Source organism: Equus asinus, chromosome X, assembly GCF_041296235.1.
Source record: "Equus asinus isolate D_3611 breed Donkey chromosome X, EquAss-T2T_v2, whole genome shotgun sequence".
NCBI lineage: Eukaryota > Metazoa > Chordata > Mammalia > Perissodactyla > Equidae > Equus > Equus asinus.
The window spans coordinates 70,773,758-70,787,078 of record NC_091820.1 but is presented as its reverse complement, the minus strand read 5'-3'; the positions used below and the strand labels follow the sequence as shown (position 1 = coordinate 70,787,078).

Genomic DNA, 13,321 nt, shown 5'->3' with positions numbered 1-13,321 from the left:
CCAGCGGGAGCAGCAACGTCTCTGCTCAGCGCGGCCTCGGGCGGGCGGCAGAGTCTCCTGCTAGGAAGAGCGGGCGGACGTCGCAGCAGCGGTGAGGCAGAGGTGTCCAGGAGCCCATCAGATCCTGTCGAGGGCCCAAATCCCTCCCTCCTCAGTCCCCCTCTCCACCACCCTCCCCCTCCCCAGAGGCCCCCCTCGACCCCCCCTCAGCCAGTCCTCAGCCCACTCCTCTGCCTATGCTCCTCACACCCCAGGGTCACTGTCCCCCGCCTTCTACCTGTCTCCAGGTCCTGCACCAAGGGTTGGCCACGTGTTGCAGACATGGCCCTACAGCGCATCCACAAGGAGCTCCTCAACTTGACCAACGACCCCCCCGCCCAGTGCTCTGCAGGGCCGGTGGGTGACGATTTGTTCCAATGGAAGGCGACTATAATGGGGCCCGAAGACAGCCCCTACGAGGGAGGGGTCTTCTTCCTAAAAATCCAGTTTCCATTCGATTACCCCTTCAGACCACCCCAGATCGCATTCACCACCCCAATTTACCATCCTAATATTAATCAAAACGGAAGTATCTGTCTAGACATCCTTGGATCCGAGTGGTCACCGGTACTGACCATTTCCAAAGTGTTGTTATCCATCTGTTCCTTGTTGTGCGATCCCAACCCAAATGATCCATTGGTTCCCGAAATTGCGAAGATCTACTTAAAGGATCGGCAGAAGTACGACACAATAGCTCAGCAATGGACTCAAAGATATGCTATGTAATTTTAAAATGCATGATAATCCCATGGTCTAATAAAGACAGTTCAATAAATTATCTTTTGAGTACTTTCTATGAAGCCACGTCTCCCCATCCTTCTGGGCGTCTATTGTACCACCTTCCATATCAGAGTGTGTGTGGAGGGGGTGGAGAGAGTGTGGAGATGGGGGTGGGGGAAAGGTTGGAGGTGGGGGTGGGGGTGGGGGTGGGAGTCGGACCAGTTTTAATCTAGTTTTGACTAAAAGCTTTCTTTATTGTTTTAGGATTGGGAAGCAAGAACAAGGGGGTGGTGGCTTTAGGATGAGAAGGAGAGCACTTCCATCAACCAGTGGGATAATTTTTAATGTAGAGTGTTTTAGAACTGATAATGGTGAGTAAAAACTAGGTGAAGATTACAAAGCTAGTTAGGTATCTATTTTATTCTGAAGAAACTGTGTCTTAGGTGTTTTGTTATGTCTTGTTTTTGACCAAGATCAATATTAACACATATCCTCTATTTTGAGGTCCAAGTTTACAAGGTCGAAAATTAAATGGATTGGGAGCTTTTATAAAACAAAATGTGTTTTGTTCCCAGCCTTCTCCATCTCCCACGCCTTCAATCCCCACCCTTTTGGCTACTCGGGCTCTCTCACATACTCTGGGTCATAGGCTGTTTTTCAGGACATACCTACTAGCTCTAATTTGTCTTATGTTTTCTCAAGAACTGTGTAAAGTCTGAGATTGACATCAAACCTCAATTGCAAGTTCATGTGCCCTGATGCACAATAGGCCAATCATTGACACACTGGTGCTTGGAGATGGAGAAAGGTTTATTTGAATTGGCCAAAATGAGAATGGGTTCTCTCAAATCTGCCTTAAAAGAAGAAGAAAGCAATGGGTTTTATAGAGCTAAGGGACTTGGGAGGAGGAGTTTTGGAGAAACAAAGGGGAAATCCGTGTTTCTTTCACTCCATACAAGCCCTTGGGCAATTAGGTTCCGGGCAGAAAGACAGCTGGGGCCTGGTTATCTGGTAATTGTAACTTCCTTGAAGTCATTCTTTTTGTTCTGCTAAACAAGCTCATAAATCCTTGTGAGCTTGAGTCACTCCTCAGGTTAAAGGAGCAAACAGGAAATTAACAAGATTAACTCTTTTTCATCTGTGTCTGTGTTGGCAACATGGCCGAAGGGTAATCATGTTCTTATTGAATATCTACAGTAACCCTCAGCACCCAGCTTCAAGATTTTACCCAGCTTGCACGCCTACATGTGAGCCTATCGTAGTTTCCTGGAGGCTGGCAGAATGACACAGAAGCTTGGGTTAGAGACAGGACTTTATTAGTCACAGCCCAGCAGGCATCATGAGCTTCACTGACATAATTTCCCCTGGTCCTCCAAGATGCAAGGGCAAGATACGGAGCAGACCAGGTGGGTGCTGCACACACAATGGGTTTGCATCACAGCTGTGCGACCCCAAGCTTAGGAAACTCCCTCCCCCAATCTTTGAAAGGAAATTCTAGCAAACCTGACTAACTTTTGCCCCAGAGGGATATATTATCTTTATTAACTTGCTCTGGAAACAAATCTACCTTTTGTCCTGGAGGGACCGCTGTTTGCTATACAAATGTCCTTGAAACTATAGGCCAGAACAAATGCTATCACAAGATGTGTAGAAACACCACGGAGAATTGCACCCCGACAGGCTTCACTGCTTGGATCTACCTGATTGTAAAGACAAAAATTAATTTTATGAAAATACTTGTGTGTGTTGAAAAGATCCAATTTTCCCTTTAGAATTTGTAAATTCAGGAATGTCTAATCAGTGCAATGAGCAGATTACTATCATCAGTACCTTTAAAAACACTTTATAATTTACTCTTTTTAAGGATAGAGAGGGATTATAATTTTGAGTAAAACCATGAAAACATTAATGACCTAAGATTTTTTAAATATTTATCAGGCTAAGTCTGTAAATATAGAGAAAACTTTTGTTTCTGCAACCAAAGGTAGTAACCCCTCAAATATAAAATTTTCTTTTACCTATACATTGAGACAGTGCTGCCAAATAGGAATGTTTTATATCTGTACTATCCAATACTGTAGCCACTAGCTATTGACCACTTGAAATTTGGTGAGTGCTGCCAGGCAACTGAATTTTTTGTTTCATTCAATTGTAATTAATTTTAAATTAAAATATTAGTTAAATTAAATTAATTATATTGAAATAGCCATGTATGGCAAGTGTATCATAAAATCAGAGCTTAAGATAAGAAATATGTATAAGTGTTTGATTTTAGTGTAACTCAGGGAGTCACTGACATACTTTATGATGTACCAAAGTTGGAAGAATTTATCATGGAACGTATCGGGATTGAGCTGAGACCCTGGAAAAGCAGAGACAGCCTGCAATGAAGATGTAGGGGCGTCCTAAAAGATTAAGTGACACTTAAGTCATCATGAAAGAAATTGAAGATTTTGGTGACATGGGGACATTTTTTCTATCTTTTTTTCCCTAATTATTGATTTAATTTTTTATGATCAGAGGCAGTGTGGAAAAAGCATGAGAATTTGAAGCACAAGCCTGTGTTCTAATCCACGCTCCAACAATAACAGGTTGTGTGACCCTAAAAATGCTACTAACCTCTATGAACCTTAGTTTCTTTAAGTACTAAAAGAGAATATTGTCTATAATACTTCCTAGAGTTTTAAAAATAAGATGATATATGAAAAACACCTAACCTGTGCCATTGAATACACATTCCATAACGTGAGTTGTATTTATTATTTCTCTTCATTATATTTATTCTTTTGGATAACTTTCTGCTGGGCTGCCAGCAAGATGATTTGACTAGCCAAATACGTATTTCTCGTATTCCTAGGATGGCTGGGGGAGAAGGCAGGGGCCTAGGAGAATCTGTGAATTAAATTGATTTGGGAATTCATGAAAGGGTGCATTGACAAGGATTCACACAAATTATCTCCCACAACTTATTTTTAGAAATACATACAAACTTTTGAGTACACGAAAATCCATTTGAAGACTTGTTAAAAATATGGAATCCTGAGTCCCACCTCTAGAAGGGCTCAGTAACCCACATTTACAAAAATCAAAAATGATTTTTAAGCAGGTGGAAAATGAGCATCCTTTGATAGACAGTGGACTTCATTGCACTTCTTATTGAATTATTATTTGTTAACAAAAGAGGGTGACAATCTGTATTAATGCAGATTGCCAAGATTTAACACATGTTGACTCAGTCTTGTTACAGATTGTATGAAAGGCAGGAATTAAGTGTACCCTTGGATTTGTCAAATGATGAGTGCAATTAATGTTTAAATTATTTTGAAAATTTCTGAGTGAGCTCTTGAAAAGAATATTGTTTTCCACTTGAAATATTAATTTGAGTTCTCTTTATCTGTCATCACTTACTAGAGGAAGTAGCATTTTTTAAATGAATCTGTGAACTTGTGACTCAATTCTGCTTGGAAGTCCTTCAACAAGATTCTTCTAAGAATTGAGACTACTGATTACATTACTGTTTTATAAAATTTAAAGATTCTTTTGATGGTGGGATACAACAAACTAATCTTGGATAGATGAAAGGCAGAACTCTGTTACTTATAGTTACAAACTAGACAAGGCTGCCTTATAAGGAGTTGCATCCAGGGGCAGGATAACAAGGGGCAGATTATGTACGGCAAGTGCGGGCAGGGTTATCTAGGTTCCCTAGGCTCCCTGTGGATTGACTAAAATGAATAATTTCCCAGATTCCTAAGCATAAGGACTGTCCCTAATTGTCTGGTACCTTGCTCTGGAATGTGGGAGCCTAATGAAGGTGGTTGGGGTGAGGGCTTAGCAAACTGCCCACAAAGGGGAACTGAGAGTTTTTAGGTATGACTTCAAAACTGGACCAACGCAGCATTTATGAAATATTATGTCACGCTAGCCTTTTGCCTCCTCTCCCCAAAATTTACCTTTAATAACTGCATGAATGAAGCTTCACAAGCATTTAATGTTTATAGTAAGGGCCAAAGAGAAGCAGGGATTTCCACACTATGGTAAGAAATTAAGCATTCATTGAGCATGTCTTACTTGATAAGCATTTTGGGAAGTGTTAATACACGTCTTCTCTATTCCTATTCAGCTAAAGATGCCAAAAGCCATCCAATTCTGGCATGGAGATGGAGGGGGTGGTGTTAGCTAAGTATACCTAAATTGAACATTGAGGTATAAGTAGGATTTCATTAAATGTATAAGTGACAGAAAGACCATTATGGATAGAAGGAACATAATGCAAAGGTACAAAAGCATAAGAAAGTATATTGTGAACAAGAAACGGCTTTTTGTTCACGTTCAATATGACTACACCAAAAATTATTGGAGAGGTCGGCAGAGGGCTGAACATGGATAGTCTTACATGCCATGCTAAAGACAAGTTTAGACTTGATCCTAAAAGTGATAAATAACAATTAAATAATTTGAACTGGGGGATGATATGGTCAGATCTGCATGTTAGAAATATCATTCTAAGGACAGAATGGAAATCGGATTGCAAGAGTCAGGTTAAATACAGAGACCAGATACAAAGATATTTTGAGAATCCAGATGAGAGATGATTAGGGTCTAAATCCATCCTAATAAGGATCCAGAAGACAAGACAGACAAGAAAGATTTGTTAAATATAGAATTGACAAGATTAGGATATTTATTTCGTGGCAGGTTGGAGGGTGGCATAAGAGAGAGTTATCTAAAACAACACTTCTCAAATTGAGGTCCCAGGACCCTGATCCTTTTACAGTCTGCATCATCCTCCCTTTTCTAACTACATGTATGTGTGAGGCAAGATCTTCTTCACATACTTCAACCTAAACAATATTTTGTAAGAGCTTGCATTCAGAAGCAGACATGAGAATCCCACTGTCTTCATTAAGCCAGAAAATAATTTTGCAAAAATGTAAAAAATGCCACTTCTCTCAAATTTAAATTTAAGATTTCTTAAAATCTTAAATTTTGTTTAAAAAATATGTTACTAAGTTAACATGTAATGTGTTTATTATTATTTCTAGAACAATAGTTTGGAAATTTATGTTTTAGTTTTTAATATGTAAATATCAATACATGTGACCCACTTAAATAAAATCTGTTTGGGGTTAAAGGGTAGCAGAATATGCCATCCTAAAAAATGCCATGTGGAGCTGAAGGCAATCGAGACCCAGCAGACTCAAGCAAAGCTTTTTACCTCCCCCTTAACTGCCTAAAAGAAATTAAAAAAGGAGCCTGTCCCAGGAAGAAAGCTATTGTAAGAGATAACATTTTATATCTGAGAGACATATCCTTATGGCAGGGCAAACATTTGTTTACCAAATATTTTCCCCTCTCACCTTCCTGTGAATTGTTGTCCTCCCTTTGAAGCCCCAGACCCTTATCCCTTCCTTAGCTCAGGATGGTATACAAGCCTCAGTTGCCTGGCTGACTTTGGGTCTCATATTTTTGTGAGGCCCCCGCAAGTACAAAATTAAATTTGTATTTAATTTTCTCCTGTTAATCTTTCTCTTTATTACAGGGGAGTCTCAACCAAGAACCTAGAAGGGTAGAAGGAAAATTATTCCTCCCCTGCCCACAAGGTCATCCACAATCTTTAAGAGCATAACAGGGTCTGAGGCCAAAAAGCTTGAGAAGCACTGATCTTGAATGAATTCCATGTTTCTGAACCAGTCAACTAGGAGAATGTTGCCTTTTCCTAAAAAAAGTAACACAAAAGGGTAACAGGTTTATGGAGACTAGATAAGGAGTTCACTTGAGTTAGCTATGTTGAGTAAGTTGATATTTTTGTGAGACATTTAAATGACTCCTCTATTGACAGATTTTTGGGTCTGGGGCCTAGCACATAAGCTTGGGCTGGGCATATCATTTTGAGAGTCATTGTCATACAGGTTAAAAGTGGAGCTACGGGCACTCATACAGTGGTCCTGATGACACTAGAGAAGCTATGGCTCTTGCTTCTCTTAGAGATTTCCATAACAGGAAAAACAAAGGGGAAAATGTGCTGCCTTTTAAAAAAGGATTAGAATTGGTTTCCTTATAATCCTAGAATACTAATAAGAGACTGCCAGAAGTCATGTCTCTGTCTCTGATTTTCTTTGTTTTCTCAATTAACAATTGATGAAAGCAACGATCTGCTAAGGTATATTGTTTGGATAGAAAAATAATAGCTAACATCATTAAGAAATGAAAGACTCCTTTTAATAATGCAAAATGGAATTATTCACCATGAGAACAAAACAAACAAAAATACCACAGCTATATCTCTCTAACTGTGCTCTTTGAGCATTCTTAAGGATTTTTAAGTTCAATTATTTGAGCTATCAGTTTTGCCCTCAAGATGAACAATATAAGAGCCGTAAGCATCTGTGTTATTTTAAATTGGATTAAGTAATATTTGAAGCTTTCAATAGCTGAATTGCTTTTGTCTAGATGGTAAATGAAGTTTCCTTTCTAAAAGTGGATATTGAAGATGAACTGTTCCAACAGACCCACTATAAATTCTATGAGCAAGCAAATAAAGTAAGTTATTTTTTAACTCAAGAATTCCTGGCGCTACAGAACAGCCATAAAGATTTTCCAAATGTCTCACTAAAATGGCATGGTAAAAGATGCGCTTTAGATCCCCAATTCTTTCAAGAAGTCTTAGTTCATTAAAACATTCTGCAATTTAAACTGTTCTAGGGCAATGGCTTTCAGACTTCTGTGACCATAACCCACAGCAAGAAATGCAACATGACCAGTTACATATATATGTATATATGTACTAATAAGAGGAACAAGCATCATTAGACAATATGTAAACATGCTACCTACCATGCACTCATGTATTCCATTCTATCGTTTTAATGTGCTAGTTGTGACCCACAAAAGAGACTTCATGACCCACCAATGGATCATTGAGAAACAATTCTCCATGTATCTCTCATGTTTCCATGAGCATAGGTATTATCTTAGCCCATTTAGGCTGATATAAAAAAATACCATAGACTAGGTGGCTTATGAACAACAGAAATTTATTTCTCACAGTTTTGGAAGCTGGGAAGTTCAAGACCAAGCTGCCAGCAGATTCAGTGTCTGGTGAGAGCTCACTTCCTTACAGATGGTCTTCTTTCTGTAACCTCACATGGTGGAAGGAGCAAGGGAGCTTTCTTGGGCCTTTTTTATAAGGCCACTAATCCCATTCATGAGAACTCCACCTTCATGATATAATCACCTCACAAAGGTCCTACCTCCTCACACCATCAGTCACCTTGGGGGTTAGTATTTCAACATATGAATTTTGGAGAGACACAAACATTCAGACCATAGCAGGCACTGACAGCCTTTATTCTTAAACTATCTTTTCAAATATGATTGTATAGCAAGAAGTCTTATAAGATGTAGAATCTCCCTCTAGGGCAGGAGGCAGGTTTGTTTCTTGACCAGTATAATAAAGATAATATCTTCTTCTAGGGAAAATACTGAAAGGTTTTCTAGCAGCCCCCTTATAAGTTCAGGCAGTTTCCTAAGTGCCTTGTTTCTCAGCTGTGACACAAACTCACTGTGTGTGCAGTATTCACCTGCACTGCTTTTATATCTCCCCTGTGGGACTTGGTGACAAGAGGAACTGATAAAAACGTGAAGCTCATGCTGCCTACAGTGCCACAAGTAATAAAGTTCTTTGTTTCTAATCCAGAAACCTCATGTCATTCTCCCAACAACTATGGAAATGTGGCAGGCTAAATTGTTAGCTTGAAAATAGGATAGAATCTCTGATCCTTCACAGACATGGGTCAGAACTCACGTTTTTAAAAGACATTGCTGGGGCCAGCCCTGTGGCCTAGTGGTTAACTTCAACATGCTCTGCTTCAGTGGCCCAGGTTTAGTTCCCAGGCATGGACCTACACCACTCACTGGTGGCCATGCTCTGGCAGAGACTCACATACAAAATAGAGGAAGACTGACACAGATGTTAGCTCAGGGCAAATCTTCCTCAGCAAATAAATAAATAAATAAATAATTGCTCTAGGATTTCCCTAACTGTTGATGATTTATAATTCTTTCATATACATATACATATATAGATATTGCTATTAGTTTCTACCAACTGGGCTAATAATGGTGGTTGTAATGGCAAAGGAAGTGTTTGAAAGAGAATAACAACAGCAACAAAAACCTTTGATCTTTGTAACCCATCTCTCTTGTCCATTTTAAATTATGTCTCTATATAGGCCCTTTTCAAAGTTTGTAAAAACTACTGGATTCATACTCAAAGAAATTCTCAAATATACAAGTTCAAGAATATAAGGAGATTGATTGTAGTGGCTTTTTCATGGTGGAAGCAACAGGCAAGAAGAATACATAGGCACATAGATGGATTATTTTTACACATAGTTCTGACATCTGGGTTCTTATCCAGGATATAGAGAGGAAGAAGAAGCATTGCTCTCAACCCAACCTGTATTGACTTCAAATTCATGACATTTTTCAAACCCATCAGGAAGCTGAAGTTGCAGAGGAGCCAAGTGGACCAAAATTTAAAGAAAGACAATGCCTAGAGAGAGAGGAAAGAAGTTATCATGTGCTCACCTGAGGGAGATAAAAGCAGATACTGGTAAGAAGAGTTCAGCTAGCCACCAAGAAGACATAACACTTATAAATATATAAGCACCCAACACAGGAGCACCAAACTACACAAAGCAACTTTTAACAAACCTAAAAGGAGATATTAAGAACAAAACAATAAGAGTAGGGGAGCTTAACAGCCCACTTACATCGATGGATAGATCATCCAGACAGAAAGCCAACAAGGAAAGAGTGGATTAAATGAAAAACTAGATCAGATGGACTTAACAGACATATATAGAACACTCCATCCACAAACAGCAGGATACACATTCTTCTCAAGTGCACATGGAACATTTTCAACGATAGATCATATGTTGGGAAATAAGGCAAGCCTCAATAAATTTATGAAGATTGAAATCATATCAAGCATCTTTTCTGACCATAATGCTATGAAACTAGAAATCAACTACAAGAAAAAAGCTGAGAAAGGGACAAATATGTGAAGACTAAACAACATGCTACTGAACAACCAATGGATCACTGAAGAAATTAAAGGAGAAATCAAAAAATATCTGGAGACAAATGAAGATGAGAATACACCATACCAACTCATATGGGATGCAGCAATAGTGATCCTAAGAGGGAAATTCATAGCAATAACAAACAAGAAAAATCTCAAATAAGCAATCTTAAACTTCACCTAACAGAATTAGAAAAAGAAGAACAAACAAAGCCCAAAGATAGAAGAAGGACAGAAATAATAAAAATTAGAAAAGGCATAAATGAAATTGAAATAAAAGAAAACAATAGAAAGGGTCAATGAAACAAAGAGCTAGTTCATTGAGAAGATGAAGAAAATTGACAAACCTTTAGCCAGACTCACTAAGAAAAAGAGATAGAAGGTGCAAACAAATCAAATTAGAAATGAAAGAGGAGAAATTACAACAGATATCACAGAAATACAAAGGATAAGAGAAAACTATGAAAAACTATATGCCAACAAATTGGACAATCTAGTAGAAATGGATAAATTCTTAGATATACAACCTCCCAAAACGGAATCAAGAAGAGCTAGAGAATCTGAATAGACCCATCACAAGTAAAGAGATTGAAACAGTAATCAAAAACCTCCCTCAAAATAAAGTCTGGGACCAGGTGACTTCTCTGGAGAATTCTACCAAACATTCAAAGAAGATTTAATCCCTATCCTTCTCAAACTCTTCCAAAAAGTTGAAGAAGACAGAACACTCCCTGACACATTTTATGAGGCCAACATCACCCTGATCCCAAAGCCAGACAAAGACAACACAAAGAAGGAAAATTACAGGCCAATATCACTGATGAACATAGATGCAAAAATCCTCAACAAAATATTAGCAAATTGAATATAGCAATGCATTAAAAAAATCATACACCATGATCAAGTGGGATTTATACTAAGGATGCAGGGATGGTTCAACATCTGCAAATCAATCAATGTGACACACCACATTCACAAAAGGAGGAATAAAATTCACATGATCATCTCAATAGATGCAGAGAAGGCATTTGACAAGATCCAACATCAGTTTATGATAAAAATTCTCAATAAGATGGGTATAAAAGGAAAGTACCTCAACATAATAAAGGGCATATATGACAAACCCACAGCCAACATCATATTCAAGGGGGGGAAAACTGAGTGCCACCCCTCTGAGAACAGGAATAAGACAAGGGTGCCCACTCTTACCACTGTTATTCAACATAGTACTGGAGATTTTGGCAAGATCAATTAGGCAAGAAAAAGAAATAAAAGGAATCAAAATAGGCAATGAAGAAGTGACACTCTTGCTGTTTGCAGACAACGTGACTTTGTATATAGAAAACTCTAGGGGCCAGCCTGGTAGCACAGTGGTTAAGTTCGCACCTTCCACTTCAGCGGCCTGGAGTTCCCTGTTTCAGACCCACACACTGCTTATCAAGCCATGCTGTGGTTGGCGTCCCACATATAAAGTAGAGGAAGATGGGCATGGATGTTAGCTCAGGGCCAGTCTTCCTAAGCAAAAAGAGGAGGATTGGCAGCATATGTTAGCTCAGGACTAATCTTTCTTAAATAAATAAATAAATAAATAAATAAATAAATAAATAAATAAATAAATAATTTTAGGAAAGAGAAAACCCTGAAGAACCCATAGGAAAACTACTAGAAAAAAATCAACAGCTACAGCAAAGTTGCAGTGTATAAAATCAACTTACGGAAATCACTTGCATTTCTATACTCTAATAACAAACTAAAGGGAAGAGAACTCAAGAATACAATCCCATTTACAACTGCAACAAAAAAATAAGGTATCTAGGAATAAACTTAACCAAGGAGGTGAAAGACCTTTACAATGAAAACTATAAGACTTTATTGAAAGAAATTGATGTGGACATAAAGAAATGGAAAGATATTTCATGAACACAGATTGTAAGACTAAATATAGTTAAAACGTCCATACTACCTAAAGCACTCTAAAAATTTAATGCAGTCTTCATCAGAAATCCAATGATATTCTTCAGGGACATAGAATAAAGAATCCTAAAATTCATATGGGGCAACATAAGACCCCAAATAGCTAAAGCAATCCTGAGAAAAAAGAACAAAGCTGGAGGTATTACAGTCCCTGACTTCAAAATATACTACAAAGCTATAGTAATCAAAACAGCATGGTACTGGCACAAAAACAGACACAGAGATCAATGGAACAGAACTGAAAGCCCAGAAGTAAACTCACACATCTATGGACAGCTAATCTTCAACAAAGAACATACAGTGGTGAAAGGAAAGTCTTTTCAATAAATGGCGCTGGGAAAACTGGACAGCCACATGCAAAAGAATGAAAGGAGACCATTATCTTTCGTCATACACAAAAATTAACTCAAAACGGATCAAAGACTTGAAGGTAAGACCTGAATCTATAAAACTCCTAGAAGAAAATATAGGCAGTACACTCTTTGACATTGATCTTAGAAGGATCTTTTCAAATACCATGTCTACTCGGACAAGGGAAACAAAAGACAAACTAAACAAGTGGGACTTAGTCAGACTAAAGAGCTTCTGCAAGACAAAGGAAACCACAAACAAAATGAAAAGACAACCCACCAACTGGTAGAAAATATTTGCAAATCATATATCCCACAAGGGGTTAATCTCCAAAATATATAAAGGACTCACACAACTCAACAACAAAAAAACAAACAACCTGATCAAAAAATGGGAAGACGATATGAACAGACAATTTTCCAAAGAAGATACACAAATGGCCAATAGGCACATGAAAAGATGTTCAACATCACTCATCATCAGGGAAATGCAAATCAAAACTACACTAAGATATCACCTTACACCTGTTAGAATGGCTGTAGTTACCAAGACAAAAAACAACAAATGTTGGAGAGGATGTGGAGAAAAGGAACTCTCATACACTGCTGGTGGGAATGCAAACTGGAAAACAGTATGGAGATTTCTCAAAAATTTAAAAATAGGGGGCCGGCTCCGTGGCCGAGTAGTTAAGTTCGCGCGCTCCACTGCGGCGGCCCAGGGTTCGGATCCTGGGCACGGACATGGCACTGCTCATCAGACCACGTTGAGGCAGCATCCCACATCCCACAACTGGAAGGACCTGCAACTAGGATATACAACTATGTACGGGGGAGGGGGGGAGGTTGTGGAGATAAAGCAGAAAAAAAAAAGATTGGCAACAGTTGTTAGCTCAGGTGCCAATCTTTAAAAAAAAAAAAATTGAAAATAGAAATACTATATGACCCAGCCATCCAACTACTGAGTGTTTATCCAAAGAACTTGAAATCAACAATTCAAAGAGATTTATGCACCCCTATGTTCATTGCAGCGTTGTTCACAATAGCCAAGAAGTGAAAGCAACACAAGTGCCCAATGCCTGATTATTGGATAAAGATGTGGTAGGTGCTGGCCCCGTGGTTAAGTTTGCGTGCTCTGCATTGGCAGTCC

General features: G+C 38.6%; 1 pseudogene; it reads left to right on the top strand.

Annotated features, from left to right (window-relative positions):
* Window positions 1-321: 321 nt before the first annotated feature.
* Window positions 322-765, top strand: LOC123282546 (ubiquitin-conjugating enzyme E2 D2 pseudogene; annotated as a pseudogene).
* The last annotated feature ends 12,556 nt before the right edge of the window (window positions 766-13,321 follow it).